The 24,567-nt window shown below is 30.4% G+C and overlaps 2 long non-coding RNA genes and 1 pseudogene across 2 annotated transcripts; 2 read left to right on the top strand and 1 right to left on the bottom strand.

Moving 5' to 3' along the window:
• The first annotated feature begins 1,846 nt into the window (after positions 1 to 1,846).
• LOC122850003 lies at positions 1,847 to 2,464 on the top strand. The gene is made up of 2 exons (XR_006373621.1): positions 1,847 to 2,297; positions 2,423 to 2,464. It is a non-coding gene; the product is annotated as an uncharacterized LOC122850003 (long non-coding RNA).
• Positions 2,465 to 6,601: 4,137 nt separating this feature from the next.
• Positions 6,602 to 8,068, bottom strand: LOC122859002 (annotated as a pseudogene).
• A 7,328-nt stretch (positions 8,069 to 15,396) lies between these two features.
• LOC122849983 lies at positions 15,397 to 16,186 on the top strand. Its single transcript, XR_006373616.1, has 3 exons — positions 15,397 to 15,758; positions 15,876 to 15,977; positions 16,079 to 16,186. It is a non-coding gene; the product is annotated as an uncharacterized LOC122849983 (long non-coding RNA).
• Positions 16,187 to 24,567: the final 8,381 nt, after the last annotated feature.

Below are 24,567 nucleotides of genomic sequence, written 5' to 3'. Positions count from 1 at the left end.
AGAGTATGTTTGTATTGTGCGCATTGTAAAAAAAAAGCGATACAAGTCGCGCACGTTACCCGGGTACTACTAGCGCCCCTCAATTATGCGGCGACCACATAGCGGAACGGTTTTTTGAGGCAAGTTCGTCCTCCTGTATTTCTAGTCTTCTTGTTTATAACTTTACTCAGGTCAGGCAGAATTGTATTGGGTAGGTATGATACTGGTGTATCATACATAAGTATCATACATTCATATATTTAATACTACTATATTGCGCATCGCCTATGCTTTCCCATAAAACTACGGTCTACGAAGAGCGTCTGCGTCAACTGCCCGACTGTCGCGTTCAGCACCCGTATTCAGAGGATGTTCTCATTAGGGCTTTTTTTTTCCGATGGCGGCGCTTGTGAACTTTTTATATAGATTTTACATGGAAAAGCTTCACAAACGCCACCATCGGAAAAAAAACGCCCTAATGAGAACATCCTCTGAATACGGGTGCCGAGACGCTCGTCCCAAAAATACAAGTTTCATGTTATTGGTCTCCAAGGAACGTTCGCGCTCGGAGCGCCGCAGCCAGAAGTCGTGTCTGAACGCTCGACTGACCAAAGTCGGGTCAGGCTTCTGTAGACGCCGGGCAGTCACGCACATATATACACTGAGAGAAATTTTAACTAAAAATTAAAATCATGGTTGCATAGAAATTACTATAGTCCTTTGTAATTTTTGTTTTAATTCTGGGACTGGCCGCGAGAGTCGGAATTCTACAATAAAATTATGTAAAATGTGTAAAATGTCAAAAAATTGTTGGGTTACTTCAAGCCTCTATACATCGTTATCTATTGCAGATGGACATGGGGTTGAGTGAAGTTTATTATTGAAAATTCAATTCTAAACAATTTATAAGGAATTACTTTTTTTGATTAATCTCTTAGATAATGAGTTATGGGTTAATTAAAATAAAGACATACATGTTTTGTGAAAACAATAAAAATTATTATATGGTTGAATAAAAAATACTGCACAATTTAATAAATATTCTTATATATATAATAAAAATTATCATGTAGACATATAAAAGTTAGCATAGACTTAAATATTTTTTACTATATAGCTTTGTAAAAATTCTGTTTGTGGGACGAAATAACACAAAGATGGCCGACCGATTGAACAAATGATTGAACTGTCATGTAATTTCAAGCATTTCTACAGCCTTATCTGTTGAAGCTAGGTATGGGGTTAAGCGAGGTTTATTGTTGGTTATTTATTTCTAAACAATTTATCAAGAATAACTTTTTTCTATTTAACAATTAGTTTTCGAGTTTTGAGCGTGTAAACAGAAAAGAAAAAATGTTGCCGGGAATTGATTGCTATTCTCCGTGAATCTAGCACAAACTGCCCAACTTAACACAAAAAATGTCCAACTTTTAAATAAAATTTGTAATAAAATTTAGTAAATTCTAAAACCGGTAGTGGGTAAATTCTCAGTCTGCTAGATTTTACTTGTGAGTGTCGTGAATTTAGTCATTTTTTTAAACAGAAATTACAATAAAATTGTGTAAATTTTATGGCTTAGTAGTGTATATAGTCAATGGCCAGATTTTTTACATAATTTTATTGTAAAAATTATCTATCAATATACGAATAATTCTTATAAATGACGGAGGAACGCAGTTTTTACTATTTATTTTGTAATTTTTTCTTTTACGTTTGTAATTCTTAGTTAATATTTCTCTCAGTGTATAAGTTCTTTAACTGCATGGGTGCATTCCTTTAATAAAAATTTTATTTTCGCTCTGCAATTTCGCCCTGTAATACCGACCAAAATTTTATAGGAAAATGCTATTTCTTGTAGTGACAGTACTGGCACATGACATTATTTTTTTAAGCTTCCAATTATTGGAAGAATTACCTAAATGACTGTTCAATTGTTATATCAAACTGAAATAAATAGAAAATAGACTTGTTGTACTTGCTTGTTATTGTCACATAGGTCGTACTAAACATTAGTAAAGTCTAGGATATTGCATGGAGAATTTTATCACTTTTAGCCACGCGGTTCTAACACGCGGTTAGAAATTTTTCGGCTTTAAAATGAAAAAGGAAAGAGCCTGCGCACAAAAAGCTGCGCGTACTTCATGAAAATATTATTTATTTATTTTCAACAATAAAAATATTAATTTATTATTAACAATATTAACATCAAATATTATTTATTCAATGTCAAAAAAATAAAAATAGTTCAATTATGTTAACAAAAATTCGATCGTAGTGTCAACTGAAAAATTTATGAATAAAAAAAGACAGTGAAAAAGGTAAGCATCATAACAACTTTAATTTTTATTGTTATTAATATTTTTTTAAACATTTTTCTAAAAAATAAAAATTATCAGTGATAAATTTTAAATAATTATATAACAATTAATATTATAATTTGCAGTTGATGTGTATATCGTATTCAGTTCAGAGAGACTTAGTTATTGTAAAAAGAAAAAGTGAGGTTAAACCCAGAGTTGACAGTCTATATTTTTGTTTTTGATATGTCATATATGTAAGTAAAAAAAGTAATTAAATTTAGTTCAAAGAGATTTAATAACAGTCCATATATTTTATAGATACTAATTTTAACAATGGGTCGTTCTGAATCTGAAGTTTGGAAACATTTTAATGTTGTTGCAAATCCTGAATGCAAATACAAGACAGGAAGTTGTAAATATTGTGAAAAAAAATATGTTTCAAATGCTGGTAGAATGATGAAGCATCCTGCTCAAGAATGTCAAAATTGTGATGATGAAATCAAAACAAATTTTATGGAAATGATGGTGCCAAAAAATAAACCTGATGTCAGACAATCATCTGAGCAAGTTGTAGCACTCATTACAAAAAAGAAGAACAAAACAACTCAAAACATAGGCTCAATTGACAAGATTATTGATACTAAAATATTATTAGTCTTAATTGTTATTAATAAATATAATATGGAATTTACAGGTCTTGTTAATATTATTATTCCCAATCATTATTTTTCATATTGATTTTTATTTTCAATATGTATCATTAAAATTTTTTTTTTCAACTCGAGTTTTATATAGGTTACTCAAATATTATATTTTTTTTGTTTATAACAATTTATTTATTTATATTAATTTATTGTTTATATTATTAATAATTAATTGAATTAAACATTGAAATAAGTCTCTGATTTTGGACTTATCAGAAAGCTTCAAATTTTGCGCATGCGCGTCGATGCCTCTCCCCCGTTTGGTTTTAAACCGGTAAAATAAATAACCAGCTGATTAACAGCTCTAACCTTGTTGTTGTGGTTTATCCAAAATCAAATGGTAGAGAGCGTGTCAATCCAGATGGTCGCCTGATGATGTTGATAATTTAGAATAATCCAATAGGTACCACAAACTCGTAGCACAGAAAAACAACACCCCGGAGAAAAATCACAGTCAATATTTAGGATTTCGGAAGGGTAAAATTTGTAGGAATAATAATTTGTCACAGTTAATTGTTTTATAGTATTAGGAACAGTCAATTTATAAAGGAAATAAAGGAAAAAATAATAATTTTATCATAAAGATTATTTAATTTAAATTCACTTGTAAAATTTTATTTATTAGAACGTAAAGGTTAAATTGATTTTATTATTTATTTAATTTGATTTGATTTGATAAAAATCTATTTAAATTCAATTTAAATATTGCCCAAACAAAAGTTGTCGCAAGAGTGAAGTTCCTTAAATTTTAAAAATGAAAATTCCCATAAAAATCAATAAAATGAAGAAGGGATGATTAAAAGTGGGAAAATCTTGACCAATTATATTTTACCTGTCCCACGATAGGCAGCATTTATCATTTATTTAAACATTTATTTTTAACAACTTAGTAAATTTAACGCATGTAAACTATCGAGATGCAAAGGTGACTTTGAATTATGGTTTGCTAAAATAATTTAAAATAAAAAATATAATATTGTGAGAGAAAAGGTAAAATGTTGATTTTGCTAAAATAAAATAAAAATAATTTAAAAGATAAAAAAGAAACAATTTAATTGCTTACTCGGTATTTTATATGCCCTTGAATTTACTAAATATTTAATTTATTTATTTATTTATTTATTTATTATATTGATACCAGTACGTAACACTGTGTATTTTCTCAATATTTTTAAAGTTTTCTCGTACGATGTGGAATTCTTATTCAAATACATCAATTTTTTTTTACTTGAAAAGAATGTTCATGAAACTGTGATTCTCATTTTTTAGTGACTGAAAATATTAATATGACTTTGTAATTTTTAAAATATTATGTTATAATTCAAATTACAATTAAAAATTATTCATAATATATTAAGTGAAATGTCGATTATTTAGTTATGTTTATTAAAATTTACTTTTTTGTATTTTAATTTAATTGAGATTAAAATTTTAAATATATTTTTCTTTAAAATTTATTATTGTAATGTGTCATTATATTTATATTTATGTATATGTGAGTAGTCATATAAATTTTAAAAAATATCGAATAATCATTACAGAAAAATTTGTTTCATATTCATGATTTATTTTAAAATATATCATTCGTTATATTAATTTAAAATAGTAAATAGAGAATAGTAAATCTCATGCAACTTTTTTATCAATAATTATCAACTTTAAAAATATTTATTTTAAGATTAAATTTGAAAAGAATGACGATTCCTTGGGTGCATTCCTTTAATAAAAATTTTTTTTTCGTTTTGCAATTTCGCCCTGTAATACCGGCCAAAATTTTATAGGAAAAAGCTGTTTCGTGTAGTGGCAATACTAGCACTTGACATTATTTTTTTTGGCTTCCAATTATTAAATGGATAACTGTTCAATGTTTATATCAAACTGAAATAAATAGAAAATTGACTTGTTGCGATTGTTTGTTATTGTCACATAGCTCATACCACACATTATCGTAAACTGTAAAGCCTGGAATATTGCATAGAGAAATTTATCACTTTTGTCGTTTTTTCTGTTTCTAGTTTTTAGTCGGTATTACAGGGCGAAATTGCAAAACGAAAAAAAATTTTTTATTAAAGGAATGCACCCCTTACCGAAACTTGAAACTTTATTTTATATATAAGTGACATGCAGCGCCCAGGTGAAAATAATTTTGACAAAATTTGCCAAAATTAGATGAAGTTTGCCAAAATCTCCAATTTTTGTCAATATTGGTCAAACTTTGTCAGTTTTAATAAGTTTTTTTTTTTGCATAAATTTTAGAAACATTTGACAAAATTTGTCTAATTCTGACAAATTTTGTCAAATTTTGGCAATATTTGTCAAATTTTGTCAATTATAATAATTTTTTTATTTGATGAATTTTAAAAACATTTGACAGAACTTGTTAATTTTGTCTAATTGTGACAAATTTTTTCAATATTTGTCAGAAAAAAAATGTGGATTTTAAAAAATAAATAACTTAGAACTTAAAAAAATTAGAACTTTGCTAGATGCACGGCACACAGACAAGAGGTGCTTTCTTTTGTGTATTTATTTTTTTTCCTATTTATTTCCGCGCATGCGCAGTTGAATGCGCAGTCGCCAAAAAGTCAGATTGCAACAGCGTAGCACATGAGGGCCTGAATCAGCTATATTTCAATTCTTATTTTTCAAGAATTATTCGTTCTACGCCACTGCTCTTTTCTCATGTTTGCATGATCATGCGCATTAAAGTGAAAAAAATAAACACCCAAAAGAAAGCACCTATGAACACAAGCATGGTTTTGATGTACGACGCAAACTTTGTTTGCGTGTTTTTTCATCAGTGGCGCCACAAAAATTTCAGGACACGGGAATAAAAAATAGTGGCATAAATATTGGTTCGGTAATGCGACTCGGAATTAACCTTAATTAATCATTCGAGATTGAATATCTTCTGAAAACAACGGTCGAAATTGATAATTTTTTTCTTTAAATTTTCGTTATTCAAAAAAGTACAAATTTGAATAAAATTTAGTAATTTTGAGTAGAAGGTTTAGTAGATATACAGATCAAGACGTTGGTTTTTCCGTTTACGGTCATATTAAATCGGTCAACTGTATTTCACGGTCGAAAAATCTCTTATTCTAAAATTTAGAACTGTTGTTCTTAAAGTAAGAACAAAAAGATTTTTTTCAAGAAGTATGCGTTTCAATTCAAGACCTTTTTAGCATTTATTTCAAAAAGTTTTTTTGTCATTACAAGAATAATTTGTCTTTTTTCAAAACTAATTTAGTTTCATTTCAAATCTAAGGGTGCATTCCTTTAATAAAAAACTTTTTTTCGCTCTGCAATTTCGCCCTGTAATACCGACAAGTAGCTAGAAACAGAAACAACGACAAAAGTGATAAAATTCTCCATGCAATATCCTAGACTTTATTAATGTCTAGTACGACCTATGTGACAATAACAAGCAAGTACAACAAGTCTATTTTCTATTTATTTCAGTTTGATATAACAATTGAGCAGTCATTTAGGTAATTTTTCCAATAATTGGAAGCTTAAAAAAATAATGTCATGTGCCAGTACTGCCACTACAAGAAATAGCAATTTCCTATAAAATTTTGGTCGGTATTACAGGGCGAAATTGCAGAGCGAAAAAAAAATTTTTATTAAAGGAATGCACCCATTGTCAGTCATGTTTCAAGAATTTTTTTGTCTTTTAATAAGAACTTTTTTTCTTCTTTCAAAACTAAAAATTTCCTAGAACAAAAGTTCTATCTGGTAGAACTTTTTTTTCAGTGTAACTATGTAGTTTCATAAAAAAGCGATTTAGAATAGCTCGTGAAAATGGCCTTTCAGAATGACTTCTCAAAATGGGCGTTTTTTTTTTTAATCCGGCGCTTTCAATAACTTCTATCAACATGTTCGAATTATAAGTGTTTTTTATGAGTTTTTTCGATTGCTGTTTTTTATTTAATCATCAAAGTTGTCACTTTTAATAATAAATGCTAATTAATATCTGTTGCAAATAATATCCATTCTATCTCAATTTAAACTTTTATGTGTTGGGATTGGTATTTGGTCCACGTCTACGTCCGAATGTTGGGACAACTGTGACAAATCTACGGTTGTATTGTACTCGTCTCTTTGCACATCCAGTTTTGTTCTTACTTTTTTCTTGCTTTTCGACCTGAAAAAATAACAAATATTTATATTACACTAGTGGTTGACAATATGGTTTATTGAAAGACAAGTTTTCTTAGATTAGATTGTTGCTAATCGATGAAAAGCCAAAACCAGGCTAAAGTCTAGACTTCACTTTGACTTGCTTATTTATCTGGCATATTGCTGATATTGTATAAACTTTAATGTTAAACAATCGCACAAGTACAACTATGCGGTATTTTTTTTACTAAAGAAAAACTTGATAAATTACCTTAGGGATTTGCCCTTTGACTTCACCAGCCCGAGCTAAAGATCCGTGAACCTTACCTAAATGGAAAATAAGAATAAAAAATCAGTTAATTTGACCAAATATATAAAAAACAGTAAATGATGTAGCTAAGAAAGAGATGTGAATAGTTTTTGTATATTAAGATTGTAAAACCTCCAAGAAGTGAGACAGTCAATTTAAGGTTGTGTGAAGCTAAATCAGCAACGGCGGATTTATCGGCTACTGTGTTGCACCAATACAATGAAGAGTGTACTCAGTTGATCCAAAATTCTCAAAAAATAAGACTTGTCTGCGGATATGAATACCGTTAAAAATTGAGTCTTGAATGAATCACGATTAGTTAGTTTGGAAAGATGACTATACTGTACAAGATCTATCATAAGTCAAAAAAACATTTAAATAATTTAGTGACTGGCTGAGGTCTTGATTTGTTTTTGCATTATTGCTCGTTCTACCACAACAGTTCAGTTCGAGATAGGTTATCATTATAATGCAGGGACTGCCGACTGGCTAAAATGTATGAATTGCATAATTTTAATTACTTTGATTACACTTACACTTTCACAATCGATAGCGTATGGCTCTTGACCACGGATGTAAAGCTGCATAGTTGCGATTTGTCTCACTGCAATAAAATTTAAAAAGATTTTTTTTTCACTTTAATGCGCATGATCATGCGCATTCTCATATTATGCAAACTTGACGAGAGAACAGTGGCGTCGAACAAATAATTCTTAAAAAATAAGAATTAAAATATGGCTAATCGAGCCCTTCATGTCCTACGCTGTTGAAAAGTGACTTTTTGCTGACTGCGCATTCAACTGCGCCTGCGCGAAAATAAATAGGAAAAAAAATAAATACACAAAAGGAAGCACCTAAAAGCAAACGTAAACACCGAAAAATATGATTAACGTATTATAAAGAAGAAAATAATTTGGCATCAAAAAAAAAATTGTCAATTAAAATAGTAGGTGTATATTGTTGTTATCTCAATTATTTAGCCTGTAAATTGTATTTCTTTTCAAAGTTAATGCTTCAAAACCTATCATAACTCAAATGTAAGGTTAGGACAGCACTTATATTTTTGTTATCTTTCAAGATCTTAAACTGGCTGATGTTGCTGTTCATTTTCGACAAAAACAACAATTACTACCTAAATCAGTCAATAGATAATGTGTTTGAAGTGGAATTTTTCTTTTCATTTTGTTAACTGCAAGAAGACTAAAAATACAGGAGGACGAACTTGCCTCAAAAAACCGTATCGCTATACGGTCGCCGCATAATTGAGGGACGCTAGTAGTAACACGGTAACGTGCGCGACTTGTATCGCTTTTTTTTTACAATGCGCACAATACAAACATACTCTAACAAACATCATGTGTATAATGCTCTATTAGTGTTTGTCAGGAGGCAATATTTGTATTATGCTGCGACCGCTGGCTCTAAATCGCGCACATCTCGCTCTTTTGCCTACCTACGGCGATACCTTGTTTTATACAGGCGAGATAGGGAGTAAGTCCTCCTGTATTTCTAGTCTTCTTGGTTAACTGTTATTAAAAAATTTATTGTTTTAATAATTTTATTCAGTACAAAATTCAGTAAGCACCACATCCACAACATTAACAATACATACATAGAAAGGTGTAAAAAAAAGTATACATGAGACTGGTTATTTTTTAGGGATTCCTAGGGAGATTTAATTTTTATGGATTCACTTTGATTATAGCCAAAAAGGACCGCGCTCCCCCTACGGAACGCACCCCTGTGAATACGGGTGCAGGGCAAAATAAATTTTACACTTTAGGCCTTTATTTCCGATGGCGGCGCTTGAAAAACTTCTTGTCAAACCTCTATGCTGAATGTAATTCATGACTAGAGAGCATTTTTTTTGTGTTACGTTGGAGCTCACATCGATGTATATGATTATGATGGATTATGAGTTATGACATAGTCCATTATGTATGTCTATTGTGAATAATTGGAGCGATCAGAGCCATACTGACTAAAGCTCGAAAATAAAATTTGGAAAAAATGATAAAATAGTATAAGAGAAAACAATATTAATATGAACTTCGAAAAAAAACTTGTTTTGGTAACCTATCATTATTAATATATTTATTAATGTTTTTTCTTTTGTAGAAAGACAATTTATAATTTGTTTCATTACATTATTTTGAAAATTGTAAGTTCCCTAGAATAATTTAAATAAAGTTCTGTCATCTAACGTATCAAATGGATTGGATACTTTGCTAATCATATTATTTCTTCTCATATTATAAATACGTAATATTCTATGTTTATCTCCTTCTCCTCCTTCTACATTATTCAAGTGGGCTCCAACAATAGCAAACACATGATAAACCAAGTGCAATGACAGATTAAGCACACCTTTGTTGTTTATAAATGGTCGTATATGGTGTATATGAGCAATGTGAACTCCCACGTAACACAGAAAAAATGAGCTCTCTACAGTCTAGTCATGGGGAGCGTTCGATAGCTGGCCGAGGGCCTCGGCCTGGGCCAACAGAAAGACAACTTGATAAATCGAAAACTCACCACGAGGAAATCCCATTTAAATATTCGAAATTATAATGTAGCAGTGCTGACACTACAAACATATGAAATAAACCATAATGAGAAATTGGCCGAATTTTTGGCCTCGGCCTGCTATCGAACGCTCCCCTGAACCGCATTCAGCATAGAGGTTTGACAAGAAGTCGGAAAAAAAGGCCCTAAAGTGTAAAATATATTTTGCCCTGTGAATTGGACTGCAGCACCCGTATTCAGAGGATGTTCTCATTAGGGCGTTTTTTTTCCGATGGTGGCGCTTGTGAAGCTTTTCTATGTAAAATCTATATAAAAAGTTCACAAGCGCCGTTATCGGAAAAAAAAAGCCCTAATGAGAACATCCTCTGAATACGGGTGCTGCACCCTTATTCACAGGGCATTACAATTTGGGGCTCTTTTTATCCATCGGTGGCGCTTGTGAAGCTTTTATATGTACGAGACAAGAAGACTAGAAATACAGGAGTTCAAAATGCGTCTAGTCGCCATATTGAGGGCGCATTAAAGTGCGACCTTTTAATGTGAATACAAACATACTCTGACAAACACTAATAGAGCATTATACACATGATGTTTGTTAGAGTATGTTTGTATTGTGCGCATTGTAAAAGCGATAAGTCGCACGTTACCGTGGTACTACTAGCGCCCCTCAATTTTGCGGCGACCATATAGCGGAACGGTTTTTATATACAGGCGAGATAGGGAGTAAGTCCTCCTGTATTTCTAGTCTTCTTGGTACGAGATCACTGGGCGCGCTTCGCGCGCCTGTTTTTCTTATAAACATGAGAAGATAGTTTTTTAAAAAATATTATCACAATCATACTTTCTCTTGATGTCATCATTCATTGAGCTATTTTGTAAAAATAGTAAATCACATTTATGTTTCAATTATTTTCATTGTTATTTAGTAATAATTTAAAAAAAAAAAACAACACTCTGTTCACACGAATAAAAGACAATTTTTAAAAAAGATAGAGTTTAAACGAATTCGTACAGCCACTGTTGAAGCAAAACTCATTTCTTTATGACATTTTTGTGGATGTTTAGTTCGAATATTTTTTATTTTACTATTCAGTTTTTCATGGCTGAGTATTTTTGATAACTTAATCATTCACGTTACGAAAAGAGCAAACTATAATTATGTTTTCTTATGTCTTTTAAAAAACCCTTCTCATAATTTACCCATAATACTTTATTCATCAAGGTCTCGATCACTTTATTTTCGATTCTTTTATTTCTGTGATGCAATTCCCAATTAATTAATTAAACATTCACTTCAAAATTACTCATGTTCATAATAAAATATTTCTAAATAGAATTTTCCCGAAATCATGATTCCTATATTCAAAAAACACCTCATGAAAAAAACTACAGGAAAAAAAAAATGCAAATTTTATAAATTAATATGGTTAAGCTTGTGTTTTATTGTTTTAAATTGTAAATTTCATATTAAAAAAATATAAAAACACGTCTCCGTTTTTTCATTTTATTAATAAATAATTTTCACTTGATTTTGTCCTTAGATTCTTCTTTTCCTCCGTAAAATATTAATTATACAATTTTTTTATGATAAATTTTACTTTTCATTTTTGTCCGTGCAGTACTTCTATCCTAAAAAATTTTAAAATCAATTTTGACTCTTTTTTATATTTGCTATAACTTGTACACGAAATACGACGTTTCCTGCTTCAAGTCATGTACATAAAACATATATTTCTGAATAGAATTTTTGTGAAACTATGAATCTGAGACTTCAAACTCACCCTCAATAAAAATATCGACTTGTAGATAAAATAAATTCAAAAAGTGGCTAATATTTCGTTTTTCTTGAGCCATTTGTCAAATCATAAACTAAAGATCTGAAAAATCATGCGCCTATTTTAAAATCTTCTTTTTCAATTATTTTTCATTAATGTTGATTATTAATTTTCAAAAAAATTTCGACATTATATTTTCACGAATAACATATAATTTATAAAACAATGAAATTTCCGGCAACCTTTGTCGAAAAGAAATCCATTTTTTTGTAACATTTTTTTGCTTACTTCAAACATTTTCCATTTTACTATTCCGTTTTCAGGGGTATGTATATTTTTGATTAATTAATCATTCATTCACACAGAGTGAATTATTATGTTCTTAAATATTTAAAAAAAAAAAAATTCTTCTTTATAAATATGATCCCGAGTGGAAATCTGGTCAGGCTAGCCTGATTTGACTTCAAGTCTTGATTGAGACTTGATCAATGTTCCCTTAACACACGCCTGATCGAAATTTGATCAATATTTGATCAAGATGCTTGATTAAGGATAACTCGATCAAGATTGGATCAAGGAACCCTTAACTCATCCTTATTAAGGCCAGCCTGATCAAAAATTGATCAAGGAAACCTCAACTTATCCTTAATAAGGGCAGCCTGATCAAGAATTGATCGAGACAACCTTAACTTATCCTTAATAAGGCCAGCCTGATCAAGAATTGATGAAGAAAACCTTAACTTCTCTTTATTAAGGCCAGCCTGATCAAAGAACTTCTTCAAAAAAATTCCCTAGCTTAGATACATGAAAATCTTGTGAGACTAATAAATATTTTCCAATGAAATTTTAGTGAGATCATGACTAATATCAAGACAACACCAACATATTATTACCTTTAAAGTTTCGAATCCTCATTTTATTTGTTTCAATTTCTTTTCATTACATAATTCACCACAACTTCTAAACAAAGTGTGACATTACTCATTTTCAAAAATTATTTATAAGATGTGAAAGAAGAAATTATAAAAATAAACACCTATGCCATTAATCATATCAACATGACCAGTTCCTCCAATAAATTATAACAGTCATATATTTATCAATAGTTGTACTGAAATAATCAGTTTTTTTACTCAAAGAGACATGTATATATGTATATATATATATTCTACTTTTTTGTCAAAATAGAATGATTACATTTTCAATTGTCAATAAAATTGTGAATAAAATGATTCCCTTTTTTTTTTTTTTTGTTTCTAAATAGAATGTATGTGAATATTATATAGATACATACTTTTATTTTCTTGTACATAAGCCTATTAATTTTTCCATCATCGTATTAATAAAGTTATATATAAATCAGTTCATTTATCATCAATAAAAACAGTTATTATAATTTAAAGACTATTTTTTGTTCAAGCGATCTGTCAAATCTTGATTTGAAAATATATAAACAAATAAATTTATTGATTACCTTAACGACGGGAAAAAAAAAAAAATGTGAGTGACTGAGAAAGAAAATTTGTTTATTTATTTCATTAACAACCGACAAAGACAGAATGACAAATGACATGAGAATGACAAAGAAAACCAAATAACCAATCAAATCTTAGGAAGATCGATGACAACTGTCCTTTTTATATAAGGAAAATCTATATAAAAAAAAAAATTATAAGCGCCGTCAGTGGCAAAAAAAGCCCTAAATGGTAAAAAATTTGCTCTGTGAATTGGACTGCGGGAAAAAAACGAATAACAATAAATTGATAGTAAATTTTAGTTACGAAAATTTCTTTAAAGGGGTGCATTCCTTTAATAAAAAATTTTTTTTCGCTCTGCAATTTCGCCCTGTAATACCGAATAAAAACTAGAAACAGAAACAACGACAAAAGTGATAGAATCCTCTATGTAATTCTCCAGACTTTGAATATTTACGATAATATCCTGTGCAACCTATGTGACAATAAGAAGCAATTACAACGAGTAAATTCTCTTTTTATTTCAGTTTGACATGAATATTGAACAGTCATTTAGATAATTTTTCCGATAATTGAAAGCCAAAAAAAATAATGTCATGTGCTAGTACTGCCACTACAAGAAACAGCTTTTTCCTATAAAATTTTGGTCGGTATTACAGGGCGAAATTGCAGAGCGGAAAAAAAAATTTTATTAAAGGAATGCACCCAATGACCGCAGGACTCTAGCGCTCCCTTGCATTAGAGTGGGTGTAAGCTTATACCCACTCTACCTTGCATACGCTCTGTGCGTACGCTTGGTGTAAAAAGTGAACGAACACACCAGGGGGACGTTCCGAAAATCACTCGGAAACCCGGAAGTTCAAGATTGTGATCATAGAAAATTTTTGATATTTTGTTGTGGTAGACGTGATTTTTTGTTCATGTATTTTTATAGGCACAAATCAATAAATTATTATTGTTTAATTATTAATAATAATTATAAAAATACTTTTCACAACTGTAATAAGTAACAAAAGCAAATGGCACATGCACTATGGTTGTTTTTGTTGTTTAAAATATCTACAGTAACTTCTAGTTACTCTTAAGTTTATTTTATCACTATATTTTTTCGACTACTGCGCCGCTTCCGGGTTTCCGAGTGATTTTTGGAAAGTCCACCTAATATGGCATGAGGTGCTTTCTTTTGTGTATTTATTTTTTTTCCTGTTTATTTTCGCGCATGCGCAATGAAATGCGCAGTCAGCAAAAAGTCAGTTTGCAACAGCGTAGGACATGAGAGGCTGGATCAGCCATGTTTTAATTCTTATTTTTGAAAAATTATTCGCTCGACGCCACGGTTCTCTCAACAAGTTTGCATGACAGGCGCACGTGCATGATCATGCGCATGAAAGTGAAAAAAAATGAATACACAAAAGAAAGCACCAATTGTATACAGAGCGCAGGCACTTTACACTTTTTTTTTTCAGTGTAGCCTGGAATACGTTTCAAAACCTTCGTTCAGTTCGGTATATCAAGATGGCGGATTTCAGTGTTTTTTTTTTACCATTTTTTTTATCGCAATAATAAGTTAATCACTTATACTTATTATCGATGAGAATAAAAAATAACTAACTATTATTATTCTCCTTTCTCTACTAAAAATACATTAACTGACACTAATATAGAAAAGTTTATAGGGGTGTTTAAAATTTTGGAACGTACCCTAGAGACATTTAGAAGTTCGTACGGACTGGATAGCCACGGAACGCACCCCTGTTTCATTATATTTCAGTGATTTCCATACAAAATAGAGTGGGTGTAAGCAGAGTGAAGCCATAGATGATTTTTACCTCGGAAATGACGAAAATCTCTTATACCTACTCTACACGGTGAGCTCGGCAGTCCAATTCACAGGGCATTACAATTTAGGGCTTTTTTTCACCACTCACGGCGCTTGTGAAGCTTTTGTATGTAAAATCTATATAAAAAAAATTTTTACAAGCGCCATCAGCGGTAAAAAAAAGCCCTAAATTGTAAAAAATTTGCCCTGTGAATTGGACTGCGGAGGTGACGAAAACCTCTTATACCCACTCCAAACGGCGAGCACGAAATGTCGGACTAATGGGACCTCGGTGGCTTCACTCTGCTTATACCCACTCTAATACAAAAGCTCTACAAGTGCCGCCAGTGGAGGAAAAAAGCCCTAAATTGTAATGCCCTGTGAATTGGACTCATGAAGAATAGAGAACAGGAGGACGAACTCCGTAAGCTAAAAATGTGTATAAAAATCGACTCGTGAATTAGTTTTAAAATTTATACAAAGAGGGCGAAATAGCGCTCTTGGACCACCCAACTGACAGCTGTGAGCTGAGTGTGTGTCGTTGTTTATCAATGTTTATTATTATTAACTAATAAATAAAGTGATCATTTTTATTATTTATTATTTTTTTACACAATAATAAATAAAAATAATAATATTCATAATAAAAAAATTAATAATAAATTGTCAACAACATAAAATTGATTAGTTATTACTCTTTAGATTACTCCAATGTAAACAATCTTGTTGTATAATGAAGATAAAATAAGTACATAGTTTTTTTTATATACATATTCATAATAATATAATAATAATAATAAAATAATGAAATTTAAGTCAAGGAAATAATGCATATTATTTTAATGATAAATACTATGATTTTTAGGTATGGCTACTAAAATAGTACTCGGCTATTGACATATATAAAAAATAAACTTTAAAAATGTTCTTAAACTATAACAATATCAACAAATTTATTATATTTAAGGTAACTTACAATTATCTGTAAATAACAAACTAAAATAAATAATGATTAACATAGTTCAAAATTCGTTTTTAAATTACTTTATTTTTGTTATTATTTGATAGATGCTGATTTGTTAATATTGGAGTCAACATTTTTTCAAAGCACTTATGAATTGAAATATACAAAAAATTAATTCTAAAAATAACGAACATGTTTATACGAGTATTGTATTTCCGACAATATTATTTTTTTTTTTTAAATTAATTTTAATCAAGATTTCTTTTTCGATATGAATTCAATTGATAAATATTTTTATTATTGAATCATGATCAACCTTGATTTTTAAAATTTTTTTTTATAATCATGTATACTTTCGCGGATACTTTTTCCGTAAAATTGTAATTTTTTTCTTTAATCTATTCAATATAATTGTTAAAAGTTATCAAATATATTGTTTAATAAAAAAAACATTAACTTCACACATCGATATGATCAACAATGATAAATAAACATAAACATTGCACCTACACATGTAAAGATACCGTTTCATATATTATCACACGTACGTAACTACCACAACTAAAAGTGGTCCAAGCCTCGCAGCAGAGCTATCTACAGGCCAAAATAGAACTAATTCACCTTGTTGGTTTTTGTAGCGTTTTTGGCTCGATAGCCCCATTTAAGTTCGTCCTCCTGTTCTCTATTCTTCATGATTGGACTGCAGCACCCGTATTCACGGGGCAAAATTGTTCTCATTAAGGCTTTTGTTTCCGCTGATGGCGCTTGTCAAAATTTTTTTTATATAGATTTCATATAGAAAAGCTTCACAAACGCCACCATTGGAAAAAGAAACGCCTTAATGAGAACATCCTCTGAATACGGCAGTCGAATTCACAGGGCAAATTTTTTACAATTTAGGGCTTTTTTTTACCGCTGATGGCGCTTGTAAAAATTTTTTTTATATAGATTTTACATACAAAAGCTTCACAAGCGCCGTGAGTGGTGAAAAAAAGCCCTAAATTGTAATGCCCTGCACCCGTATAAAATCTATATAAAAAGTTCACAAGCACCGCCATCGGAAAAAAAAGCCCTAATGAGAACATCCTCTGGATACGGGTGCTGCAGTCCAAGTCACAAGGCAAATATTTTACAATTTAGGGTCTTTTTTTGCCGCTTATGGCGCTTGTAAAATTTTTTTTATATAGATTTTACATACAAAAGCTCCACAAGCGCCGCCAGTGGAGGAAAAAAGCCCTAAATTGTAATGCCCTGTGAATTGGACTGCAGCTATATCATACCTAGAGTGAGTATAAGGAGAGTGGAGCCATAGATGATTTTTACCTCGGAAGTGACGGAACCCCCTTATACCCACTCCATACGGTGAGCTCGGAAGTGACGAAAACCTCTTATACCCACTCCATACGGCGAGCACAAAATGTCGGACTAATGGGACCTCAGTGGCTTCACTCTGCTTATACCCACTCTAATCATAAGCTGTGTTCGATGGTCGTCTCGGCTCAGTTCCGTCTCACTTACGGCTCACTTATGGCGCTAGCGACGTACGGTTGTTTGAAGAACTACAAAGGCACAAAATCTCAATACAGGTGCCTATCTATATCATTACTGTATCAATGCCCCAATAAATATTGTTTATTGACGAAATGACGATTGTTGTTGTTGTTCGTTGTCGTTTCAAAATTTATTGTTATTTATTAAAACTTTAATTTTGTAATAACAAAATGAGTTCATAATATTATTTTGATTGTTTTCATCTATTTCCTATGTATGAAAGATAAAAAATTATTGTTCAATAGCACAGATAATAATTCCATCTCCAAAATTTGTATTTTCATTTTTATTTCTTTCATTCACTATTTGCTCTCACCTGAATTATATTTTCTATATATATTTTGATTATATATTTATCAACTCATTGTAATAGATTATTATGATGACACTGTTTGCATAAAGTAAATAAACAATATTTATTGAAGCATTGATACAGTGATGATATAGATAAGCACCTGTATTGAGATTTTGTGCCTTTGTAGTTCTTCAAACAACCGTACGTCGCTAGCGCCATAAGTGAGCCGTAAGTGAGACGGAACTGAGCCGAGACGACCATCGAACACAGCTATTCACTAACAGAACCGCACTCTCAGTACAACCAACTGTTTTTTTTTTTTTGCGGTGTTCAGCGGTGTTTCACGATTTACACATTTTTTTTAAGTATTAAATAAATGTTTAAAAAAATAAAAAGTTAATGAAATATATTTCATCGATTAATAATATTAGGTTATTATACGATAATTATTTCAAAAAACTATTGTTTTATCAAAAAAAAAAAATTAAAACTTCATCTTTTTGAGGTTGGCAATGGCTCTCAGACCAATGTATGGGGTGCGTTCTAGTGATGGGTAAATGGTCGATTTTCGAGGTTTCATACACTTACAGTAAGATACTGTAAGATACTGCAAGAAACTGTAAGATACCTCTGACGCCATTTTGAACATTCTTATTGACTGTCGACTCGACAATTAGTTCTTATTGCTCGATATATATTGGTACATGTAATTTATTTGTTATATAAATATATATAATATCAAGGAAAACCAGTTTTAAGGAATTAATGTTGCTTGAAACATAATTTTTTGGCAACATTAATTTCTTAGCTCCATCCTTTCCTTAGCTACTGCTTTTCCTCGGACATTTTCTATTTATTAAATAAATAATATACATGTCATTTTATTTTCAAAAGATGGAAATGTCCAAGAAAAAGCAGTAGCTAAAGGAAAGATGTAGCTAAGGAATTAATGTTGCTTAAAAAAGAATTTCTTTGGCAACTGTAATTCCTTAGCTCCATCTTTTCCTTAGCTACTATTTTTCCTTGGGATTTTTATTTATTTAAAAAATAAAATGCATGTAATTTTATTTATTAAATAAATTAAAATGTCCAAGGAAAAGCAGTAGCTAAGAAAAAGATGTAGCTAAGAAATTAATGTTGCTTTAATTTCAAATAACTAATTTTTTAAATAAATAAAAATCCCAAGGAAAAATAGTAGCTAAGGAAAAGATGGAGCTAAGGAATTACAGTTGCCAAAGAAATTCTTTTTCAAGCAACATTAATTCCTTAGCTACATCTTTTCCTTAGCTACTGCTTGTTTTTGGAATTTTTATTTATTTAATAAATGAATTACATGTATTTATCGAATAAAAAAAAATTGTAGCACGAAGGTACCACCTTTATTCGTAGATGGCCCTGGGAACGCAATGTAAGATACCTCGATGTATGAAACCGATGATGTAAGATACAGTATCTTACATGGTATCTTACACATGTAAGATACCAAGGTATCTTACCTACCCAACACTGGTGCGTTCCGTGGCTATTCTGCAGTCCGTACAATCTGATCAAATTTGACATTAGCCAATTTATTTGACAGATTTGAAATAATTAAATAGAAACTCTGTCAACTTAAACCTGAAAAAATAGTAATACTTAATATTTTAAATTTTTGAAAAACTCTGGCCTTCTCTCTGGCTATAGTGATGTACAATGGTAACTTTTAACATTATTAGGATTTTCTTTTTCGTCGCCATTTTGAGGTTCGTACGGACTGGGTACCCACGGAACGCACCCTTCTAAACATAGGCTTTATCCCTTTTCCTATACCCCAAAATTTGGCCGAAGTAATCCCTCAATATATTTCAGACAAACTCATTAGCCAAGTAGTCATAATAATAACTGTTTAATTATTTTCTCATATGATGTTTTAATTCTAATAGACAGATTAAATTAAAACAGATTAAATTTTGGAGTATTTTTTAAATTCTTTTTTAATTGAACACTTTTGCTCAAGGTTTTGTTTATATATTTTTTCGTGTAATGTGGTGTCATGCCCAAATGTTTTTATAATTATTTGGTTTTTATTTTTGTAGCACTACTGACAGCTGACTATTTACACTGCATATAAACACAGTGCCTCCGTGATTTAAATCACAAGTTCGACACTGTCGAACTTGTGACTTATCTCACGGATTTGCGCATGCTCAGATCGCTCAGAATTATGTCGGCCATGTTTACAAGCGAAATGTTGCTTGTCGTGAGTTTGAGCCCTATCACTTCTAAACCATGGAGTTTAACACCTCCATGATAGTAGTATTAAATATATGAATAAATCATTGGGTGCATTCCTTTAATAAAAAATGTCAAAAATTGTCAAAAAAAAGTCCTTTAGAATAGCAATATCTCGAATAGACAATATGACAATGTAAAAAAAAAAACTATCGGGTTATAAAATGAGACAAGACAAAACGTATGGACAAAAAAAAAAAAAAAGGCTTGGAGCTTAGTTTTTTTACAATTAATAATTCAATTTAAAAACAATTGGTTTTGATCAGGAATTATTGAAAAATCACTAGAGACCCTGGTAGAAATAATCTCTCCGGATTTTTTCCGGATTTTCTACGTAATTGAGACTTCCGGAGATATTTACGGAGTAATTTCCAGACTATTTCTATAATATCTCCGGTTTTTTTTCGGAATTTTGACTTAAAAAAACAAACACAAGAAAATGGAAAAATTAATAAGAAAAAGTAGAAATAAGAGTTTACATACGAAAAATAAAAAAGAAATTTTTTCTGAAAAAATCCGGAGAAAATCCGGAGAAAACCCGAAAAAACTCCGGAATAATATCTCCGGAAGTCTCAATTGCGTAGAAAATCCGGAGAGATTATTTCCACCAGGGGACCTCTTGTGGATGACTTTTAGAAATACAGTATTTCTATGAGTGCGAAAAAGACAAAAAACAGAAGAAAACTGTTGTCTCACTCTTCACTGAGAAAAATATCCTGCGATTTTTACACAGAAAATAATGTAAAATTTGGGACCGTACTGAAATATTGTAAGAATTCATTTTTTTTTTTGGTAATCGAGTGTTTCACGTATTTTTGTGTATATAGTTTACATTCTTCTTGTAGAAGTGTTGTTTTACAAAGTTAAACTGCGAGAATTATATTTTTTATGTAGAAATGTTGTTTTATAAAGTTAAACTGTAGAAATTACCTTTATTTTCTAGAAATGGTGTTTTACCGACGAATCATGTAAAAATTACAGTTTTTTTTGTTTTTGAATAATATATAACGATTTTAAATTGACAAAAAAAAAAAAAAAGATGATTTTTTTTTTTATTTAGAATGTTAACGGGTTTGTTTGGTTTATTATTCGTTTTTGCTTGTCCCAACCTACATCTACCTAAACCTATATAGACCTATAATCCTAAAGACTGCAGTCCACTTCACAGGGCATTACAATTTAGGGCTTTTTTTCACAACTCACGGCGCATGTGAAGCTTTTGTATGTAAAATCTATATAAAAAAAATTTTTACAAGCGCCATCAGCGGTAAAAAAAGCCAATATCAATAAATTGATTTTTTTGAATTAATACAACTGATTAGGAGACATCAAGTCGTCATTGAACTATTAGTATGTTATAATTTATTCTTTTATCATTATTTTACGTTAGTTGTTATTCAACGATTCTCACATGTGCTCACGTCAGAGTTCATTCACATATATAGGAACTGAGATTATGATACTTATAAAAATTTATAAAAACATATTCAAGTTTAAAAAAAAAATGCAACGCTTCGAGATTGAAGTTTCTTGATACCTTACCGTGATGTTTGTAATAACCACAATAATTCGTCCAGAATTTTTTTTTTTTTTTAGAATTTTTTCGTAAAAATAGTCTGGCAGGTTCTGACAGATTCTGGCAGATTATAGCAGATTCTTACAGATTATCGCAGATTCTGGCAGATTCTTACAGATTTAGACCGGTTTTTGGAACAACTGCCAGATTCTGTCAGATTCTTACAGATTTAGACCGGTTTTCGGAACAACTGCCAGATTCTGCCAGATTCTTACAGATTTAGACCGGTTTTTGGAACAACTGCCAGATTCTGTCAGTTTATTCTGCCAGATTCTGCCAGTTTTTTTTCACCAGGGTACAGCAATTTTTCCCATATCAAATTAAAATTATTGTGTCAAATGGCTATGGAGTTAACTTAAATCATAAATAAATTTATTTTTTCTTCGGTTTCATATTGATGAAAGATTTTTAGAAGTTGATGCATCTCTATAGTCATAGGGATATCAATTACAAAAGAGATTTGAGAACAGTGACGGAGATGAGAGCCGTCAATGCTGCTGCTAAACGAGCTGTTAGCCTGTTTGATGAATACAATTCAATAATAACACAAAATGAAGATCAAAAGCGTTTGTCATACAGATTGTGTCAAAATACCGAAAATCCTGATGGAAAGAAAAACAACGGTCATGTAAAAATTGAAAAAAAAATAAATAATTTAATGGGTGCATTCCTTTAATAAAAATTTTTTTTTCGCTCGGCAATTTCGCCCTGTAATACCGACCAAAATTTTATAGGAATATGCTATTTCTTGTAGTGGCAGTACTGGCACATGACATTATTTTTTTAAGCTTCCAATTATTGGAAGAATTACCTAAATGACTGTTCAATTGTTATATCAAACTGAAATAAATAGAAAATAGACTTGTTGTACTTGCTTGTTATTGTCACATAATAAGTCATACTAGACATTAGTAAAGTCTAGGATATTGCATGGAGAATTTTATCACTTTTGTCGTTGTTTCTGTTTCTAGCTACTTGTCGGTATTACAGGGCGAAATTGCAGAGCGGAAAAAAATTTTTTTTTCTCAATAAAAGTTTTTTTCATTTCAAGACAATATTTAATATTTAATAATATTAGAAATAGTTTAGAGTTGAACGAAATTTCGTGTAATGCCCATAGATTTTTTTTGTTTTAATTTTTTTGTATCAAATATATAAAGTATAATGTCATAACACTCATTTTATATTGAAAACGTTGAGAACTAGCGAAATCGAACAAAAAAAAAAAAACTTTAGCGTAATGAAACAATTATGGAATGAGCCATATAAAGTTTCATTTTATCTCAAAGCAGACTTCATTCTTGAGGATTTAATATAATAAAAGATTTTTTTCCATGGATAATTGACGCTTTTAGATCGATTCTTACGTCCAAGTAAGAAAACCCCATGTATTTCAAATGGGAAACTTCACCCTCTTACAGGGGGTGGCTAGGATGGAAATAAAAATTTCTTATATAGCCCAAAAATTTTTTAAATTTTTTCCCAATGATATTAGGGGGTAGAACGATGAAAATTTTGCCATCACCCAAACAAGAACCACCCTAATACACACATATGAGCATATATCTAGAGATATGAAGACATAAGAATGTTCATGCTAAGAATTTTCGGGAAAAAATGGAAAGATCTTCTTAAGTATAAGAATATATTTTTAGATATAATTATATGTCGTTTTATATCTTTAGATCTTGTTTTAAATAAAATTTTCTAGCAGTTTTATGTCGGGATATTTTTACAGATGTATACCTATATCTTGATATGTGATTTAATATCCAAATATCTTCTGATATATTTACAAATACCCGGGAAAAAATGAAAAGATCTTCACTTATCTTTAGATATAAAATTAGAAATCGTTTTAAATTTTTAGATCTTATTTTAATCAAAATTTTCTAGCAGTTTTATGTTGGGATATTTTTATAGATGTATAGGTATATATATCTTGATATATAGTGTAATGTCCGAATATCTTTTGATATATTTACAAATATATTAATGTATCAAGAGATATGAAGACACAACAATGTTTATCCTCTAAATTATAAAGGATCCATTTAAACATTATTTCATATACAAATATCTCTCTATACAGGATGTATCGTAAGTCGCGAACAGTAGGTATACTACGAGATTGTCGTTTTTAAATTTTGGGTCCACGACGCATTGTGTTTGGGTTATTAACGTTTTAAGTTGACCAATCAGAATTGAGCGTCGATAATTATTATCATTATGGCGTCTGAATCCACGTGTGTATTTACTCGCTATATATTAAATTGTTTTTGTTTTTTTAATTAATTCAAAATTCGAACGCAAGATGAAGATAAATCATAGATTCGCTGGATGAATGCGCAGCTGCAAACTCACACACACAGCACTCACACTAATTATGACAAAATAATCATTTTTAATTTAAAATCACATTTATATTTTTGATAACATAATGTGATTTATTTGATGATCACTTTTAAATTTAAAAACATATTTATATTTTTTTTGATCACATTATGTGATTTAATCTATGGCGCGTAAATACACAGATGGATTCCGACGCCAAAATGATAATAATTATCGACGCTCATTCTTTTCTTTTCATTGACCATTCAATTATGATTGGTCAACTTAAAACGTTAATAACTCAGATACAAAGCGCCGTAGACCCAAAATTTAAAAATATTTACTATTTAAAATTTCACGTACAATCTCGTAGTATACCTACTGTTCGCGACTTACGATACATCCTGTATATATTTACAAATATGAGTATTTATCTCAAGATATGAAGACACAATACAGTGTTCATGCTTTGAATTGTAAAAAATACATTAAAACATATTATTTCATATACAAATTAATATCCTTATGGTTATTATGGATATGGTTTGATATTGAGATATATCCGG

The sequence above is a fragment of the Aphidius gifuensis genome, linkage group LG1 (assembly GCF_014905175.1).
Source record: "Aphidius gifuensis isolate YNYX2018 linkage group LG1, ASM1490517v1, whole genome shotgun sequence".
Taxonomy (NCBI): Eukaryota; Metazoa; Arthropoda; class Insecta; order Hymenoptera; family Braconidae; genus Aphidius; species Aphidius gifuensis.
The sequence above is the reverse complement of the archived record's forward strand: the minus strand, read 5'-3'. Positions and strand labels throughout refer to the sequence as shown.